Consider the following 19,186-nt stretch of genomic DNA (forward strand, 5'->3'; position numbering starts at 1 on the left):
GGTCTAAATTGCACCTTAATGAAATATTTCCTAATAAATGCAAAGATACGATATCTTGCGAGGAAGGAACAATAGAAAATCAAAATATTAACAAAAGTAAGAACAAAACCAAAACTTGGACAAATAGTCAGCATAAAATAAAGACAGACACATTAACAAAAAAGGAAGCTAGATATTTGCATGACAACCATAGCAAGCCTGAAAGAACTATTAGAAACAATAGAAACCAAATACCAAATAAATACAAAGATTACATAATGCATATGGATGGAGAACAAATAACACCTAATACATATGAGGAAGTATTGAAACTTCCCCGTGAAGAAAGAGAAAAATGGGAACTAGCTATGGAAAAAGAGATGGAAAGTTTACAAGGATTAAATGTATTCACACCTGCGATCGCACCTAAGGATAAAACAATTATAGGTACCAGGTGGATTTATAAAATTAAGAACTTAGAAGGAGGCAATACCTTATACAAGGCTAGACTAGTTGCACAAGGTTATGCACAAAAATATCCAGAAGACTACACTGACACATATTCACCCACAGTGAGAACAGAGAGTGTCAAAACAGCTCTTGTAGTAGCATCCGCACTCAACCTGGACGTATTTCAATATGACATACAGACTGCGTACTTACACGCAAAATTAGATAAGGAAATATATGTAAGAGCACCACACAGTCAATACACTAATAAGAACGAAATTTGGTTATTAAATAAGAGTCTGTACGGATTAAAGCAATCTGGCAAAAGATGGTACGATTGCTTGGTAAAAGTACTTAAGACCATGGATTTCAACGCCACCACTGCTGATAACTGTTTCTTTGTAAAAAGGAGTAATGATCATATTGAATTTGTATTAATTTATGTGGATGATATTTTATATATTGGAAAGCATAAAGAGAGCAGGGAAATCTTTGTAAATAAGTTAAACGAGCACTTCTCGTTGAAATCTCTAGGTAAAGTGAATAAATACCTTGGTGTACAAATTAACAAAACAAAAAGGGGATTCAAACTCACACAGAAAGATAAAATCATTGAACTCCTAAACAAATGTAACTTAAATAATGCCAAAACCTGTGACACCCCTATGCAAACTGATTTTCTTAGAAACACTGATGAATCTTCCCCTGAGTTTAAAGACAACACATTTTACAGATCAGTTATAGGTTCACTCCTTTACATATCTAATTGGACTAGGCCAGATATTGCATTACCTCTCAATTTATTGTCAAGATATGTTAGCAAACCAACCTTGTATCATTGGGAAGCTGTCAAAAGAATTCTAAGATATCTGAAAAGTACATTAGATTTTTGTTTAATATTGGAACCCAATAATGACAAAGAACCAAAAATTACTTGTTATGCTGATGCAGATTGGGCTGGTGATACATCATGCAGAAAGAGTACCTCTGGTTATGTTTTTCTATTGAATGATTGTCCAGTTTACTGGTATACTGGTAAACAAGAACTGGTAGCCACTTCTACCACAGAAGCGGAATATGTTTGCTTGTCCAAGGCTGCAAATAACCTTGTATGGTTCAATGATTTGATCACTGATGTTTGGAAGAAACCTACTTTACCATTTATTATGCATGAAGACAATAAAGCGGCCATTGAAATATCCAGATCCGATGCAATTGGACAAAGGTCCAGACATATTGATATAAAGTTTAAGCACGTGAGACAACTGTCTCAAGACGGATTCATCAAAGCAATACATTGTGATACTTCTGAACAATTAGCTGACATATTAACAAAGCCCTTACCTTCTAAACAACACAAATATTTAACTTCTAAATTATATGTATTATATTGTCCTGAATCTGAATGTAATTGGTGTTGTATAACGAACCGGCATTTAGAGGGGGATTTGTCAGATGTAAATGCCTTATTCTCTAATGTGTAAATAATGTATATATGGAACATCAGGGGTTAACTTATTCTTTGGACTTTAATGTATTCATAATTTACCACTCCCATTCCTGGCTCCACCCCTTGTATATATAAGGAGCCACCCTCACCATTCTTTTTTGCTTCTATCTTGAATATTCAGCGAATATAGAATGCCTACTATGATTAAAGAGAAATATATTTAAATCTCTGACTCCTATTATCTTTGTTGAGTCTGATCCTGAAAATATTGCAACAGTGAGGTAATGTGCCTTTAAGCATTTTGAGCACTTGAAAGTATTGCACAAATACTAAACCTTGCATATTTTTTTTAATTCAAAGTTATATGCCATTTATTATCAGGTATTGAAAAAAGCAGCACATATATTAAAATGTGAGGATTTACAGTTAACAGATTTATTTCTGCTCTAATCTGAGCTACTGGGTTTTATGAATACAACTGGCATTTGTAGCATAAAAATGAATATATGGAGAATTAGTTTTTACCTGTTATGCAAAGAAGTGAGAGCTTCTTTTCAGTGTCTTTGAATAGCTCCTTTTCCTTAAGCCTCATTATGGCCCACAAGTTGACCTCATGAAGTTGTCTTCCTCTTGTCCCCACTTGCCTTCCTTGGCTTTATCTGCATTAATGGAGCAATTCTGTCCTTATTCCAACATGATCCAAGGGCAGAGTCAAGCATATAAAACCCATTTGACTTTTATTTAGTGAATGCAACAACTGAAAATGAAGCAGTAGAGGCAGGATTGGGACAGACAAATGGGATGTCAAATGTCATGCCATTTTGATTTTTTAAAGGTTCAGTGATGGATGGAGAGCACTTTAACTCAATAGTAAAGAATGATTCAACAAAGACATCCCTCTTTTCATTAAGCAGTGAAGAAAACTATTTCCCGTTGTCCATACCAGATTTCAACATGGGGGTGGGTGGGTTGTTGTTACTTCAAAAGAATTTACAGTTGATTCAGAGTTTTACTATCAGGTATAAGACATTCCCATCTACCCCATACCCTACAAACACATTTACAAGTGTATTAAGCAAGTGTGACGTCTCCAAGTACCTATGTCAAACACTGGGCAAAAATTATAGAGTTATCATTCATCATTTCCCTTCAACTGAAGCTTTTGGAATGTGCATCCCTGTATCTACAGATATCTCTCTTGATACCTTCAGGTCCCCGCTCTATCCAACTTTTTTTCAAAATAAAGTTTAGATAAACAGTTAGGGTGTTAGTATGACTTGGAAGTTCTCCCCAACCTATGGCTACTGCCATAGTGTTCTACTCCAGACTTTGCCACTCAACATTACAAATTAGGTACTAAAGGGATAAAGTTACTGTGTCACATATGGACTGCTTGGCTTAGCTCTATAAGGATAGAGTCTCCATCCAAGAAAAAATCTGAGGTGAAAACAAATATGTCCTGGAAAGCTGAAGGTTACTAAGTTGTAGAATATTTAGAAGATAATATTTAGAAGAAATGTATGTGTGTTCCAGTTTAGCAATTGCTGTTATTGTCCCATTGCTTGGAATGGAGTTGGCCGCAGAGGAGTCATGGAACTATCTAGCATCTTGAGGAATTAGAAGAAAACTTGGGCAGACAGATTGTAAAGCTGAAACCAAGAGCTGCATATCCTCCTTTGAACAAAGGATTTGGGGTTTGAACTGTGGGGATTAGTTTAGATCATTGGTGTATCTGGCATTCTGCTTTGCCAGAGTGTTTACATATTGTGGTTCTAACTAAAGGAGGTTGTGCAATCGACATTTTTGAAAGTTTCATTTCAGTCAGGCTCCCCAGGATGCCTAGAGGAAGAGGTGGCATGCACTTCGTACTTAGGAGTAAATAACTTATTTGGATTGAATAGCTTCCCTGGGTGCTTTGGTTTTGTGTAGAGATAGGAGGCCACAGCCAGCAAGGTGTGGATGATGGAGGCAGAACTTATGAAGCAAGCCCTGGAGAGCATTACTGAACCAGCTGGTTGTATTCTACACTCCCCATTTACTCTCCGTTCAACATTCTTGGCTGTCTTCCACTGGCAGGGTCAGGCAATAATGCATGAGATGATGTCACCACACCAACATGGTTTGAAACTTAGTGTAGAACGGGAGGAGGGAATTCAACAAAGGAAACTAACAGCTTCTTCCAAACCCTCCTCCCCATTTTTTTTTAATAAACTATACTTTACCCTAATTGCTAACAAAACTATATCTGGAATGCTATGGTTCTCCTTTCAAATAAAAAATATCTTACCCTACCCATCCCAAACCTTTTAACTGACATGTTTCTTTACTGTGTCTTCAATTTACGGCTAGGGATTAATTGTTTGGAAAGGGAGCCTGTTGCAAAATAACCGTAAGGTGATCATTAGCATTACTGGTTAATGGAAGGAAGGTAATTTGCAGAGTGGGATGGGGAGATCCATTGCTTTGCCATCTTCTTCACTACACCGTCAGTAGCATTGTTTCAGTCACATGCTCTAATCTGTAGCAGACCAGGACTTTCTTCCAACATTAACGCGGCAACCTCCATGTCAGCGGTGTTTCTGAAAAGCATGTAGAGTGATCAGATTATATAAAATTACATGCACAGAAAACTGCATTAGGCAACTCAGGCAAAGCTGCTCAGACTGAGAATATGTTAACCAGGCTGTGATTTTTCCCCCTTCTCTCTTGTACAGTTAATCAAAATCATTCATGCTCATCATGTAAGCTAGAAACACAAAAGGCTTCCAACACAAAAGCCTGAAGTCTTTTCACATCCAATGTTTCTTTATGTCTCAAATTTCCCCATCTATGTAGCCAATGATTTCTTAATGAGATTATGGTTCTAATCATGTATGGTAGGTAGAAAATCTACATGCTTTCTGCCAAGGATCTCTGTGTGTGTGTGTGTGTGTGTGTGTGTGTGTGTGTGTGTGTGTGTGTGAGAGAGAGAGAGAGAGAGAGAGAGAGAGAGAGAGAGAGAGAGAGAGAGAGAGAGCATATGCACACACACATGTATGTACTTGCCAAGACCTCTTAGTCTTGATCTGTTTTGAAATTTATTCACAAGTTTGTTGGGAAAACAAGGCTGTGCCTTATTTATTTGCCCTGCCGTAGAAGTGATGAAAGGAGCAAGATCAGCTAATACAACTCCATCCTTCAGATTGTAACATTGTTGGGCAGGGCACAGATTCATCCATTCAAGCATCTTTGTCTGCATGTAGCCTTCACCAGAGACCTTCTCGTGGTCTGCTTAGGTGCCCATATAATAGCAATACAATCTTCCTGTGTTGCCTTAGGGCCATGATAGCGAACCTATGGCACGCGTGCCACAGGTGGCACGTGGAGCCATGTCGCCTAGCACGCCAGCTCAGCTCTGGCCAGCTGATTTTCGGGCCTTCTGGGCCCACCAGAAGTAGGGAAACAGGCTGTTTCCTGCCTCCAGAGGGCCTCCAAGGGGGTGGGGAAGGCTGTTTTCACCCTCCCCAGATGCATAGAGAGGATCTGGAGCCAGATGAGGAAAAAAACTGGGCCTACTGGGCCATCGTGTGCCAGGAGGGGGGGGTGGAGGGGGGGTTGCACATGCATGCGCAGGGCGGGGCGTATAGAATTATGAGTGTGGGCACATGCACATGCGAACCCCCCTCCACCCCCCTTCCTGGCACGTGATGGCAAAAAGGTTAGCCATCACTGCCTTAAAGGAAAGTGTATTTATCCATCAAGAGCATATCAGGGTTCTACCAGAGAATAACAAGCAGAGAGAGGAGGGTTTTTTTCCCCCTTCCATTTATCACATTTGATTGCAGAGTCTACTCATTTGCTTTGCATTTGTTTAGTTCACATGGCAAAATGATCAAAGAATTACTCAACAAGGAGTTTGTGCTTCAGTCTACTTGTCATAGCGCTTCAAGGCAGTTTTGGTTTGAGAGAGTGACTGGCTCAAGACTTCTGGTCTTAAGGACTAGAAGTTATGGTCTCCCCACTTTTGTCCAGCATTGGAACCACTAGACTACATTGGCTCTCTATGAAGGGTAGCCCTATACTTCTTGAGATACAGTTGAAATATAGCACCCCTCCATTCTGAACTATGGGCTAAAGCTGATTTGGAAGAGTCCAGTAAAGTACCAAGGACACAGATTCTCTATAGAGTACAAGAAACAACTCTACAGATACTAATATACTATTGATCAGATATATTTTATTTATTAAACCACTTTATTTGTCCTCCTAGCACACTCCAGTTTGTTCACAACATTGAAAAAAATCCAAGTCATAAAACCTATGCAATCCCATCTCCTTCCCCCCAACAACAGCAACACATAAAATCGTATCAGCCAAACTCTTGATTGGTTCCGTATTAACACAGACCAAGTGGCTGTGGTTTTCGACGTCCTGATATAGTCAGCTGGTGCCATCGCTGACTATTGGGGGTGAATCATTGGCCCCCACGGAAAGGGCTCACAACTTGGGTGTCCTCCTGGATTCACGGCTGTCTTTAGAAGAGCACTTGACGGCCGTGACCGGGAGGATTTTTCATCAGGTTCGCCTGATCCGCCAGTTGCGTCCCTTTCTAGATCGGGACTCCTTACACACGGTCACTCATGCCCTCGTCACCTCCTGTCTGGACTATTGTAACACTCTCTACATGGGGCTCCCCTTGAGGAGCACTCGGAGGCTCCAACTGGCGCAGAGTGCGGCCGCGCGGATGGTGATGGGAGCGACGTGGCGCTCCCATGTAACGCCTCTCCTGCGCGAGCTGCATTGGCTCCCGGTGGTCTTCCGAGTGCACTTCAAGGTTTTGGTTATCACCTTTAGAGCGCTCCATGGCTTAGGACCTGGTTATTTACGGGACCGCCTGCTACCACCAATAGCCTCCCACCGACCAGTACGCTCCCATAGAGAGGAACTCCTCCGGGTGCCGTCGGCCAAACAATGTCAACTGGTGGCCCCCAGGGGGAGAGCCTTCTCTGTGGGGGCACCTACTATCTGGAACGAGCTCCCCCCTGAGATACGGAGGATCCCGGATCTGCGTACCTTCCGTCGCGCACTCAAGACGTTCTTATTTCATCAGGCTGGCCTGACCTAAGTTTTTTTTTTTCCCTTTTTAAATGGAAATTTTAAATTTGGTTTTAAATTATTGGGGTTTTAAATTTGTTCAGCCAAATTATTTAATTTGTTTTATTCTATTTTAAATTTTGTATTTATATGTTTTATTTTATGGCTGTTCACCACCCTGAGTCCTTCGGGAGTAGGGCGGTATACAAATTCCATAAAATGAAAATGAAATGAAATGAAACCTGGAGTTCCCAGGCCTGCAGACAGAACCATGTCTTCAGAGCCTTCTGGAAAAGTAATAAGGGGAATGATATTCCATAGGTCAGTAGCTACTACTGAGTAGGGCCTTTTTCCTGGCCCCACCAGATTTATAGATGGAACCCCCAACATGCATTACCTCCCTGCCCTGCTGGGTTGGGTAGATGTAACTGGGGAAAGCCTCCCCCCCCCTCAAATAACCTGGACCCAAGCATTTATTTGTTTATTAATAATATTTCTATGTCACTCTGCTCCAAAACAGCACGGAGTGACATAAAACCAACAGGGGAAATATAGTGAAAACTGAAGGAATCAAGATGCTGCGTGGAAATAACATCAAGAGTTTGGATAAAGACGATCACTACAAATACCTGGGTATTCTGCAAGCTAATAACATCAAGCAAATTAAGTTGGGAAGAAGGTTAGAGGTGAATACATCGTGAGAGTAAAGAACATCTTAAAGTCCAAACTCAGTGGAGAAAATACCTGGGCAAGTCCATTCATTAGCTACACAGCTGGAATAGATTGGACTCAAACAGAACTAAACGTCCTAGATAGAAAGACCAGAAAAATAATTACAATGAATCATGCCCTTCATCTATGCAACAATACTGACAGACTCTATTTACCAAGGAAAATAAGTGGATGTGGAATATTGCAAGTACATCAGACATTTGAAGAAGAAAAAAGGGGCATTGGAAGAATATCTGAAGGGCAGTGAAGATGCACTGAAGCTAATATACCAAAAAGACTTAATGAGTACTGGACATGCCAAACTGGCATAAAAGTAAGAAAAATGAAGAATATAAAAGAGACATGTCAAGACAAAGTATTACATGGCCAGTACATTAAAAAAAATAGCAGGTAAAACAGATAAAAAGAACTGGCAATGGTTAAAAGCAGAAAGTTGAAGAAAGAAACAGAGAGGTTAATTCTGCATAACACCAAGCCTTAAGAACAAATGCATTTAAAGCCAAAATTGAGAAGACAACAAATGCTGCCTTTGCAAAGAAAATGAAGAAACTGTGGACCACCTAGTTAGTTGTTGCAAGAAGATCACACAGATGGACTATAAACAATAGCATAACAAAGTAGCAACAATGGTGCACTGGAATATCTGCAAGAAATACCATTTGCCTGCAAGCAAGAACTGTTTGGACCACAAAATAGACCAAATAATAGAAAATGAAGTTAAAGTGTTCTGGAACTTTAGAATTCAAACAGACAAGTACCTGCCACTTCACATCCCAGACTTAACAATTGTCAATAAGAAAGACAGAAAAGTCTGGATGGTACGGGTGGCAGTACTTGAACCAGCTTTACATCCCGCAAACAAACTAGAAGAGAAGGAACTGAAGAAAATCACAAAGTACAAAGACCTGCAAATAAATATAGAATGACTGTGGCAAAAGAAAGCAAAGGTAGGACCAATAGTGATAGATGTCTTGGGTGCAATCCCAAAACAACTGGAGCGCACTCAAATACCATCGGCATTAACAAAGTTTCCCTCAGTCAATTGCAAAAGGCAGCTTTACTTGAACCAGCTTTACATTCCGCATGATACCTTTAATACCATCAAACAAGAACAATCCCAGGTCTTTGAGAAGAACTCGACAGGTGGACAAAAATACTAAATCCAATCTCAAGATATGGCTGACTGTGCAATCAACTGTAATAGTCAATGTTTAAACACCTAATATTCTCCAAGCAATCTCTTCCAAAGCTGGAAGACTTTCTCTTTTAGGAAACTCAGTAAGGAGGAGGTGGTGCTATTATGTAGATCACAGAAGAGGCACCACCAAGGAGAAAGTATCTTGGGAAAATTATCCCTGTAGAAGTTATCACAACTAATCAGGTAGGTTATTCTAGGAGTTTTTTGGCTGTGCTAGGATTTGAAATCATGTCTTACAATGATATCACCAGAATGCTGCTGTTTTCTTCAGTACAGAAAACAAATCCACTGCCTCGGTTTTATGTTAAGGGTTCTTAAGAACTGGTGCGAGACTGTCCTAAACAAGCAACTTCCCTAGACATTTTAGATCTTTTGAACTTGGGAGGCAAGACTCCATCCTGCTGGTAAAAAACCACTGTTTCTCCTTTGTTAAAACTTGGACATGTTTGAAATGTTAACATTCCTGATAAAACATTAATAATACTTTGTAAAGACTGGCTATTATTTGCAAGATGAAACCGTGCCAGAGAGAAAGGGGGGGAGGGAGGGAGGGAGGGAGAGTTTGCTCATCAGACCAGCCAGCAAACCCCAAATCTCTCGAGTTTTGCAGACTTCCTCAAAAGCCAGGGAAGTGGTGCAAGGAGCAGCCAGTGGGTGTTCTGTTGGAGGATAACTAAAGCTGGCCTCTCCTGGCCAGGCTGATCCCTCAGCTTCTGAAAGTCCTGACTAATGTGTGGCTCAGCCAAAATACCTCAAATCACTGCTTTAATTGGAGAGGGAACCAAACACAATTTCGAGATTAAATGTTAACGTAAGACTACAGTACTTTTGCTTTTATTCTGCCATGAGGGAAAATTGCCATTGTTGAAAATTTCACATTTGGGATCTGACAAACAAATTAAGGGTCGCGACATGTTGTCTGCACTGAGGAATCCATGTTGGGCTTTATCAGAGCCACGTTGACTCTATTGTAAAGGGTTCAATGGCTCTTTGTTTAGACCATTTTGATTCAATGCTATCAGATTGCGCTGATGGGAGTAAACATGAAGGATTGCCATCCTGCTTATTGCGGTTGTGATTGTGAACAAAAGAACATTCTTCTAGGCTTCCCTAAATTTTCATTGATAGCCTTGGCCACACAAGCAGGCAGAACCACTCAGTATCATTACAATTCAGTGGCAATTCATCCAAATGCAACTAGTTCATATGTTAAATGAAGAGAAAACATGATGCATGGCCCCATTTGTTCACATAAGTGTGTTTGTTTGTAAAGTCTCTGCCAATCCAGTTGGGCTTGGGAAGCCAGACTTCAATTTGCGCACAACAACTCCAGCATTACCTATCACCGGAAACACTTTTCTATGGTTCAGCCATTCATTCCATGAGGGACCCATTCGTTCCTCTGGGAATATGCAGACTTTTTTCTATTGATATTTTAACAGAAGAGTGCACCAACAATGGAGATAAGCTTCCAGTTTGTTAAACAGATGAAAATTCACATGTGTATACCATACAATATACACGAACAGGGGACCAGCATATACAGAAAGTGGAATAAACATTTCAGATTGCAACCGGGAGACTGAGCATTTGAAAACAAACAAGCTAATCCCTCGTTCCACACCCCAGCCACACAAGTTTTTCTCCCCATCTGTCCTAAACCTACTACCTTCCCTACAGTTTTTTATGTTTGGGAAATTTTCATATATTTTTTCGAGGGTGGGGAAATATGTAAACATATAACTCCCTTACCTTCAGTCAAAAGAGAAACATCATTCTTACCATGGATAGTTCTAGCAATGCCAGCAATCTTTATATTTTGTAAAATGTCTAGAAATGTTGTCTTGAACGTCTTATAGCAGATCTCGAGTGTGGTCTGGGAGTCCCTGAGGCCCTTTCAAAGGATCCACAAACTTTAATAAATATAAAAATATAAACTAAATATTTTAGCATTCCTCAGAGTTAATTTCTAAAACAGTACATACCAATAGATACAGCCCGCATAAACCAAAACTCTTTGGGGTCCTTAATAATTTTTAAGGATATAAAATGGTCCTAGAACTAAAATGTCTGAAACCCATTGTGTTAGCACATATAGAAAGATGTTTATGTGGGACTATGTTGAAATAAGAGACCCCCTTCCACCTGTGTGATATGTGGTACCATTGTACAATCCTTTGAAATCTGTATCATGTTTTCGGTAAACTTTTGAATAAGCGGGACAGGAATAACCTCTGACATGGTGAATTCCAAGTTTATGCTCTTGTTTTGATCAGTTAGCAAAATGGGGAATCGTAACTCATCAGCATTCTATCCCAATCTCAAGGAATTCAAGCATCCATAATTAACTCTTTTGAGAAGAAATGTTGAATAAGTAGGACTTCTTGACTGTTGTTCTAAGAATTGGTGCAGTTGAACTGAGATACATTTATGAACAGATTCAGTCTAGAATAGCTACAATATCAGTCACTAAGTACCTTAGTACTCATCCCAGCCTCAAAGATGTCTCTGCTTATTGGTAAACCATACAGAAAGATGCATTAACTTGATATGTTTTCTTTTCTGTGGTAAACAGCAGCTTTGGGCAATTTTAATTGGGGAAAATGGCATGGACACAAAGAAGAGAAATCCCTCCTCCCAACTCAATGATACCTGCACTTTTGTTAACTTACTGTTAACCCTTTCCCCACTTACAAACGGTGGGGGTGCCTATGCTCCGTTCTCTTGCTTCAATCTTAATTTACATCAATCCTAAATTTTTGAATCTCTTCTCAGAACAGCCCTTTCAAAAAAAAAAAAAAAGGGCTGACGTAGATGATCTGCTTCAAGGTCGTCACACATATCACAGTGCAGACAAGATTTCCTTTGATTAAACCTTCTCCTTCAGAATGACAGATCAGGCAAAGGATTATTTAACAGATGACACTGATAGGCAGGGCCATCCCTGCCACTTCCATAAAGCACAGCGGGTGTTCAACTTTCCCATGTCACGGGCAGAGGAAAAATAGTGTTGTGGCAGGATCATTTGGGGTTAACAACTGCTATTTGCAACATCTGAAAACTGTTATTTTTTTTTTCTAGCTGAGGTTTATCCTGTAGCTTCATAAACTTTCCATTTCAAATTAAAGAGCTTCCTTTTAAAACTATAATAAACTTTTATCTTGAAAAATGGTGTGTGCCTTTTAATCATTTCAACATATTTACTTCAATTAGCTTTTTAAAAGTTTACAGCACTGTTCTTAATTTGGGCTATGAGGTTTCTTCTGTACTCAGCTAGCATCAGCTCACCCGGATACCCCTGTGAGGATGCGGACAAGACTAGCACCATCTTAGACTTCAAAATCTCCACTATAGAGGCCACTGTCAAGCTTAATCTTATTAATGAAATGCCTTTGTTTCCCAACATGCAGATCTCTTTATTATTAAACTGCAATTTTTTTAGCTGAGGAGCATGGCAGCATCACAACATCTGACGGTTGCTGTTGTTTAAAATAAGTAACACGAATGTAGAATCTGTGACCAACAAGTGCCTATAGGAAGCCTTTTTGAAGAGGGGACTGAGTGATGATAGCATTTCTCAGTGGCAGCCCCACCCTCTAGATACTCTCCCTGTCGATGCCCACCCAATCCCTGCACCACTTCTGTTTAGAAAACCAGTGAAATTGATACTGTTCCAGCAGACCTTTGGTTCTGATTGATTATGGTTTGCTGTCAGAATGGTTTTGGCTTATATATTTTTTGTTTGTTCCTTTTTCTTGGATATATATAATTTTCCACTACATTAACATGGTTTGTTAGCTAACCACAGGTTGGAGTGGATTAAAAATACTGTCAATTAAATAAATAAGTATGACCACATAACTTTTCTCCAAAATCAATTTCTTGATTTTATTCTATTTATTAAATCATTTATTAAATTTGTTTGCTTCCCATTTTACTGCAAGATAAGCTTACAACATCAAAACAAAACCACAAATACACACACACACACACACACACACACACACATATATGCTTTCTTCTTTTATCGTAGGTTTTTGTGTGTATTTTTCTTCAACCGGGTATTTTCCTATGTAACCAAGTTTGCAGCCATAGCTCAGTGAAATCACATCCACTATCCTAGGCTTCTTCAGGCAGAAAGCAAGCATTTTGCTGCCTATTGGGAGACTAATATAGATCTATTTCAGACTGATTGGTCCTCATCAGTTAGCCACACCCTTACCATATATTCCCTCCCCGTAGAGGCTAAGTATATTTGGTTACATAGGAAAATACCCGGTTGAAGAAAAATACACACACACACACACACACACACACACACACACACACACACACACTGTTTTCCCCAAAATAAGACATCCCCTAAATAAGGCCAAGTGCTTATTTCAGGGTTCAAAAAAATATAAGACAGGATCTTATTGTCAGGGAAACACAATGTGTGTGTGTGTGTGTGTGTGTGTACACAAATGTAAAAAAATCATAATAAAATCATAATAAAATACAAAATATAACTAAAAGAAAGAAAGGATCAGAATGTACATATGGGGGAGGAGGGAGCTGATATTAGTTACTCAACCACCTCCAATGTGTACTTCCCCATTGGGATCCCAGCCTAACTGGCAAGGCTCTTGTGGAAAGTCAGGGGGGTGGGAATAATCTCACCACAGGGGGAAAAATGTTCCAAAGGGCCAGGGACCTGTCAGAGAAGGTTCTTCTCCTTGACCCCACTAGGCAGAATTCCTTGCCTGACGGGACCTGCAACATGCCTCATTTGCCAAGGGTAACTCCATGTAGCGTGCATTGCTGTAGTCCAATTGTGAGATGCACAGGGCTTAAATGACTGAGTGCAGGGACTCCTGATCCAGAGCAACTGGCGCACAACCCAAAGTTGTGCAAAGACTCCTCTCCTACCCACAACTGCCACCTGCTCCCAGCAGGAGTTGTGAGTCCAGGAGAACCCCCAAGTTGTGAACCAGGTCTGTCTGAGATAGTACCAGGACACCGAGACCTAATGATTGAAGTTTCTTGCAAAATGATCAAGGGACCTGAATAAAGGTGTAAGAAGCAATGTGTGGAACTCACGAAACAAATTAAAATATTCATCATAAGAAACAAGGGAATCCAAGAAGAATCATAACAGCAAATGGGGTTTTAAAATATAAAAACATGTTCCCTACCTCCAAGGAAATGAATGTTTTTCTGTTAATGGAAGGAATTTAGAAATATCTCTTGGTGAATATCCCAGGGAAACCATCTCTCTGGGATGTTTTGAATATCCACCATGCAATAAATATTTAATATGATATAGTATTATTCCCTGACAATACACTCTTTATTTAAGTAGAAGCTCTTCTGACTCCTGGGGCACCAATGATTTCTCTGATTTAATAGAGCTGTGGATGAAATTTCTCCCATAAACAGAGCATTGAAATGCCATCTCCTCACCCCACCCACATGTGAATCCTCTAAGGTGAAATATGTTTTGAGTTCCAACCACACTGCACTAAACAATTATTTTATTCCATGTGATTTCCCTGATGACTCAAAATAAAATAGATTTTTCTTTCACAAAAAGAACATTATCTAAGTTTTGGATAATAAAGCACAGGTTAGGGATCAAGTTAATTTCACCACCCCTACCCCAGTATGGAATTTTAGTTTGTGCAGCTGACATCACACTCAATCCTCGATGTATGAGGAAGGGAACTCAGGATGGGCTGGGGCATCTCCTACAATGAGTGCATTTACATTGTTGCTTCTTTCTGAAAGTGTCCTAGTGTTGAGGAAAAATTGGTTCTAAGACACATTATAATGGGAAACATGATCAGAGGAAACCTTCAACAACCTCAATCATAAAATTCTCTAGGTGGAATCTGGCAACTACTGAAACAACATCTGGTTTTTCTGTGCTCCCGCAGGATGATCTCCTATGTAATAATAAGTAAATTATTTTACATGTTTCTTTCAAAATTAAGATAGCATTTTTATTGCAGCATATTATTGCAGTTTAATAACAAAGAGATCTGCATGTGGGGAAACAAAGGCATTTCATCAACAAGGTTAAGGTGGACAGTGGCCTCTAAAGTGGAGATTATGAAGTCTAAGATGGCGATAGTTTTGTCAGGACCCTCACAGGGGTATCTGGGAGAAAGGAAGGAAGGAAGAAGGAAGGAAGGAAGGAAGGAAGGAAGGAAGGAAGGAAGGAAGGAAGGAAGGAAGGAAGGAAGGAAGGAGAAATCAAATGCAATTGTAAGTTTAAAATAATATTTTGTTTATTTATTTTTTAAAAGAAGTGGCCTAAATAAATAAACCTTTTCTAACGTCAGGTAAAAATATTCTTTAGTGGTCAATATTGACTCCCAAGATGCCATGGAATTATCCATCATTGTTGTTATTAGTGGTAGCAGTAGTATTATCAGTAATATTATTAATTAAAGCTGAATTTATTACATTATTTTCAGATAATAAATATGGGGGGGCTAGATAAACAATATGAAAGTTTGGAGAGCCCTGCTTTAGAGGAAAGCATGATCAACTTTTTTTTAAAATGCAAATTTAGTACAGAAGTCATATCCAAAGCAAAAATCACAGATCTTTTTGCAATTTTAATTTCATTTTAGGCCAAACACTAGCCTAAAGATTTGTCTTTCTCAAGGTTAGTCATAAAAGTCTTCAGGTGGTGATTCAGCATTTTACCCCTAATTTCCTCCTGGGCTGCTGCCATGCCCTGGACCGCCTATGCTAGAGACCGCTAAGCAACCATTTTCAGCCCATGAGGTTGTGGGGAATGTGAAATGATGGCTCACAACTACCTATCAGTGCTACTGATTTTGGAAGAGATCCACAGAGGGTAGTTTCCAAGACCCACTTCCTGAACCTGAAGAAAATTATGTGCTGTTTCATATTAGTATTAACTCATTTTTCCAGTAGTCTAAAATCCTATATTTTCTACTTATAGAATATGAATTAGAAAATACACTAAAGGTCTGGGAAGATGTAGGAAGGGTATTTTTATTAAGTTGCTTCAACTTTTTACTACATTGTGTTCTGCTGTCTTTGGATCATAAAAGCATAACTGCCACTGGGAAGCTGACTTGAAACTGCTTTAATGTGGCCTCTCCTATTACCCTGGTCATGGGTCGAAAGATTCCTCCAGTGGTTCATAGAGAACAGTCTACATTTAAATCTCCATTCTTCAGCACCAGAAGGTTAATTATGCTTTTATGAGATCACCTGAGAAACTGAGTCACGTTGGGAGTGAACCTTGCTTCCATAATAGCAATGGAGTCGTAGCATTTAATTTCCTCAGGAAAATTTCCTCTCTCTCCCAGGAAGATGCTTAAATACCTAACTGAAAAGGAGATGTAATTTCTGAGAAAGGAAATCTACATACTGTGTTACTTGAAGTAAACCTGTAGTGGAATCATGACTTGGGGAACAAAGATGCATAAGATGAAGAAATTAGGAGGAGGATATTTTTTCCATTTCATTTTTTAACAAAGTTAATAGGTTTATTTCTTCCCACCTAAAAATGATAGGCAACCTTGCCACACAATGCCACCTGACAGGGTATACCAGGAGGCACAGATTACTTACCTCTAGCCCCAAAGTAAAAACTCAGCGTAGCATCTGGCAGATCATTGTGCTCCTAATAAAGCTCTGGAATCACTCTGAAGTTGCTGGGATTAACATTAATAACATTCCTTTTCAGGATTCCCTCTGGAAGTGTTCCATTAAAATGCTGTTCTTTTATACATAAATTCTATCACTTCCCCTTGTCTTCTAAATAGAACTATTTAATGCATCTTTCTTATGTGTGCAAATTTTCAATTCACACACACTGAAAAATAATATATGTTGAAATCTTTGTTCCCTTCTTTTTTCATGAATTTGCTTTTAAAAACTAAATAATAGAATAAAATGGGAACACAAAAAGTTAGAAATCCAATCCCAAGAGTTTTTCCTTGGGCTCAAGAAATTATTTCCAATATTTATAACAATAGTGAAAGCAGCCATTTGCATTTTCCTTATTCTGAAAATGTTTGGAGTCCGTCTTTTGCAGTCTAAAAAGCTGAAATAAGGAAGGCCACACTGAAAATCAGTAGCAGTTGACCTTCAAACATTTTCATATCCTGTAATTAATAAATTATGAGGATAACTTTGTTCATCAATTCTTTGGAGCACATACAAACTATTCAAGCATCTCCAAAATCCTATCAACTGATATATATATTGAATCTACAGTTGTGGTGGGGGGACCATAGGAGGGTTTTTTTTCTCTTTTTTTCTCTTTTTTGAAGCCAGCCACTTACCACAAATAACAAACACTTGTAGCAGTAGTCACAGTGAGTTATCTGTGAGCAACTCAAAGCATGAAATTCAGTCCTATAAACAATTTGTCAAAGGATTTTTGAGTCATGAGCTAATTAGTAACAACTGATGTCTGAGAATGAACGGATAACCTAGGAAGAGAAATCAGCTAAAAGCATATTGAATTAAATGCACGCTAGGATACATCAAATTTATTTGAGGAGAACTGTTTGCAGACCTTTGTGGATAGTTCTCGAGATAAGGGTAACGACACTGAACCATTTACAGATATTCAAGATATCTACCAAACATGGCAATGGAATGGATATCAGGGTGAAGAGAAGGCTCCAGATGTCCATTCCATATCTTTGAATGCTGTAAAAAAAAGAGGGTGAATTCTGGCTGCATGGAGAAATCCCTCTGGATATCCAGTAACTCTGTTCTAATGGTCAGTTTATGTGCTAAGGATGGGAATGAACTCCAACCCATTCTTCTCCCTGCCATTGTGTGCTACCTTAAACCCTTTAGAGGATGACTGTGTTGCAAAAGCTAGATTTGCATTAATAAAGTGAGTGATTAAATAATGCAGTGTTATAGTAACTATTAACCTTATGCATACTTCTGAAATTATTTAGACAACTTTTTTGGACCACAGGAGCTAGTACAGCAGCTCCCAGCAATTGAGTAAAGTAGTCTGATTTTTTTCCCCAGGCTTTTGCACCAGCCTTGTAAAATAAAGCTATGGTTTTAACAGTTACAGTCATTTTAATGAGTGGATTCCTTCAAGCACTTAAGAAACCTGAAAATGCTGCTTTAACAGCCGTGAAGTGATATCTTCCTATTTAATTATTTTTACAGCTCTAGCAACCATACACTATGTGAGTATCTAGGCTAAGAGCTTCGCTTTGCAGCCAAAGGCTAAAACTGATACTTGCTTTTAAACTCTTGAACCCATTTTGATGCAGAAGGTAAGTAGATAAGTAAGTAGATGGGTAAAAGCACAAGCTCTAGAATTGGCCCTGGCATAATATGGAAATCTATATAATCTGTTTCCCAGTCTTATGCTTTCTAAATGTATTGAACGACAGTTCCTATGTTCCACCAGTCAGCCTAGCCACTGACTTATAGTTAAAGGAAAAGTCATCTATATCAACTGGCAAAGACAGGTAAGAGAAATTATGGCAGCTCCCCCAGCCTCTGAATTAAGGCGGTTGGTGACCCCTGTGAGTTTTGTTGATAAATATATGGGGGTGAGGGGATATCGGCTGAATCTTGTTATTATTTATTTATTTATTCATTCATTCATTCATTCATTCATTTACAAGTATTTATTTGATTTTTATACCGCCCTTCTCCAACAGGACTCAGGGCGGTGAACAGCCAAGATAAAACATAGCATATAAAATTTAAAAACAGTTTAAAAGATATTAAATAATTTCAGCCCACAATTTAAAACAACCCAGTTTAATTCCAAATTAAAACCGAAAGGATGGGATCAAGCCAGCCCGGCTAGATGAAATAAATGAGTTTTCAGGGCCCGACAAAAAGTCCGGAGGTCTGGTATTGTGCGTATCTCTGGGAGTAGGTCGTTCCAGAGGCCAGGTGCCACCACAGAGAAGGCTCTCCCCCTGGGGGTCGCCAGCCGACATTGTCTGGCCAACGGCACCCTGAGGAGGCCCTCTCTGTGCGAGTGTACTGGCCGGTGGGAGGCTATTGGCGGCAGAAGGCGGTCTCGTAGATACCTCGGCCCTAAGCCATGGAGCACTTTAAAGGTGGTCACCAACACCTTGAAGCGCACCCGGAAGACCACCATGTCCTTTATCTTGTCCTTTTCCTATTTCTTCCTTTTGGTGTTGCTTTTTTGAATTGTTATTTTATTCTCTTTCTCATATTAGTGAGTCGCTAATTTTGGAATTGGATGGTACCTATATTAAATTAAATTAAATTATTCAATACTACAAAATGATTTGGAAGGAATGCTTCAGACCTCATAT

The 19,186-nt window shown here is 39.3% G+C and overlaps 1 long non-coding RNA gene across 2 annotated transcripts in view; it reads right to left on the reverse strand.

Moving 5' to 3' along the window:
• Window positions 1–2,599: 2,599 nt before the first annotated feature.
• Window positions 2,600–19,186, reverse strand: part of LOC117673092 (uncharacterized) — a 73,200-nt gene continuing 56,613 nt past the window's right edge. The window contains exons 3-4 of one of the 2 annotated variants that reach the window (XR_004593444.2): window positions 10,635–10,795; window positions 2,600–4,458 (exon numbers count right to left, since the gene is read on the reverse strand). This is a non-coding gene — a long non-coding RNA (uncharacterized LOC117673092). The remainder of the gene's footprint in view (window positions 4,459–10,634; window positions 10,796–19,186) is intronic. The other variant, XR_015731845.1, reaches the window with a different exon arrangement.

Source organism: Pantherophis guttatus, chromosome 1 (assembly GCF_059756535.1).
Source record: "Pantherophis guttatus breed Tessera chromosome 1, ASM5975653v1, whole genome shotgun sequence".
NCBI lineage: Eukaryota > Metazoa > Chordata > Lepidosauria > Squamata > Colubridae > Pantherophis > Pantherophis guttatus.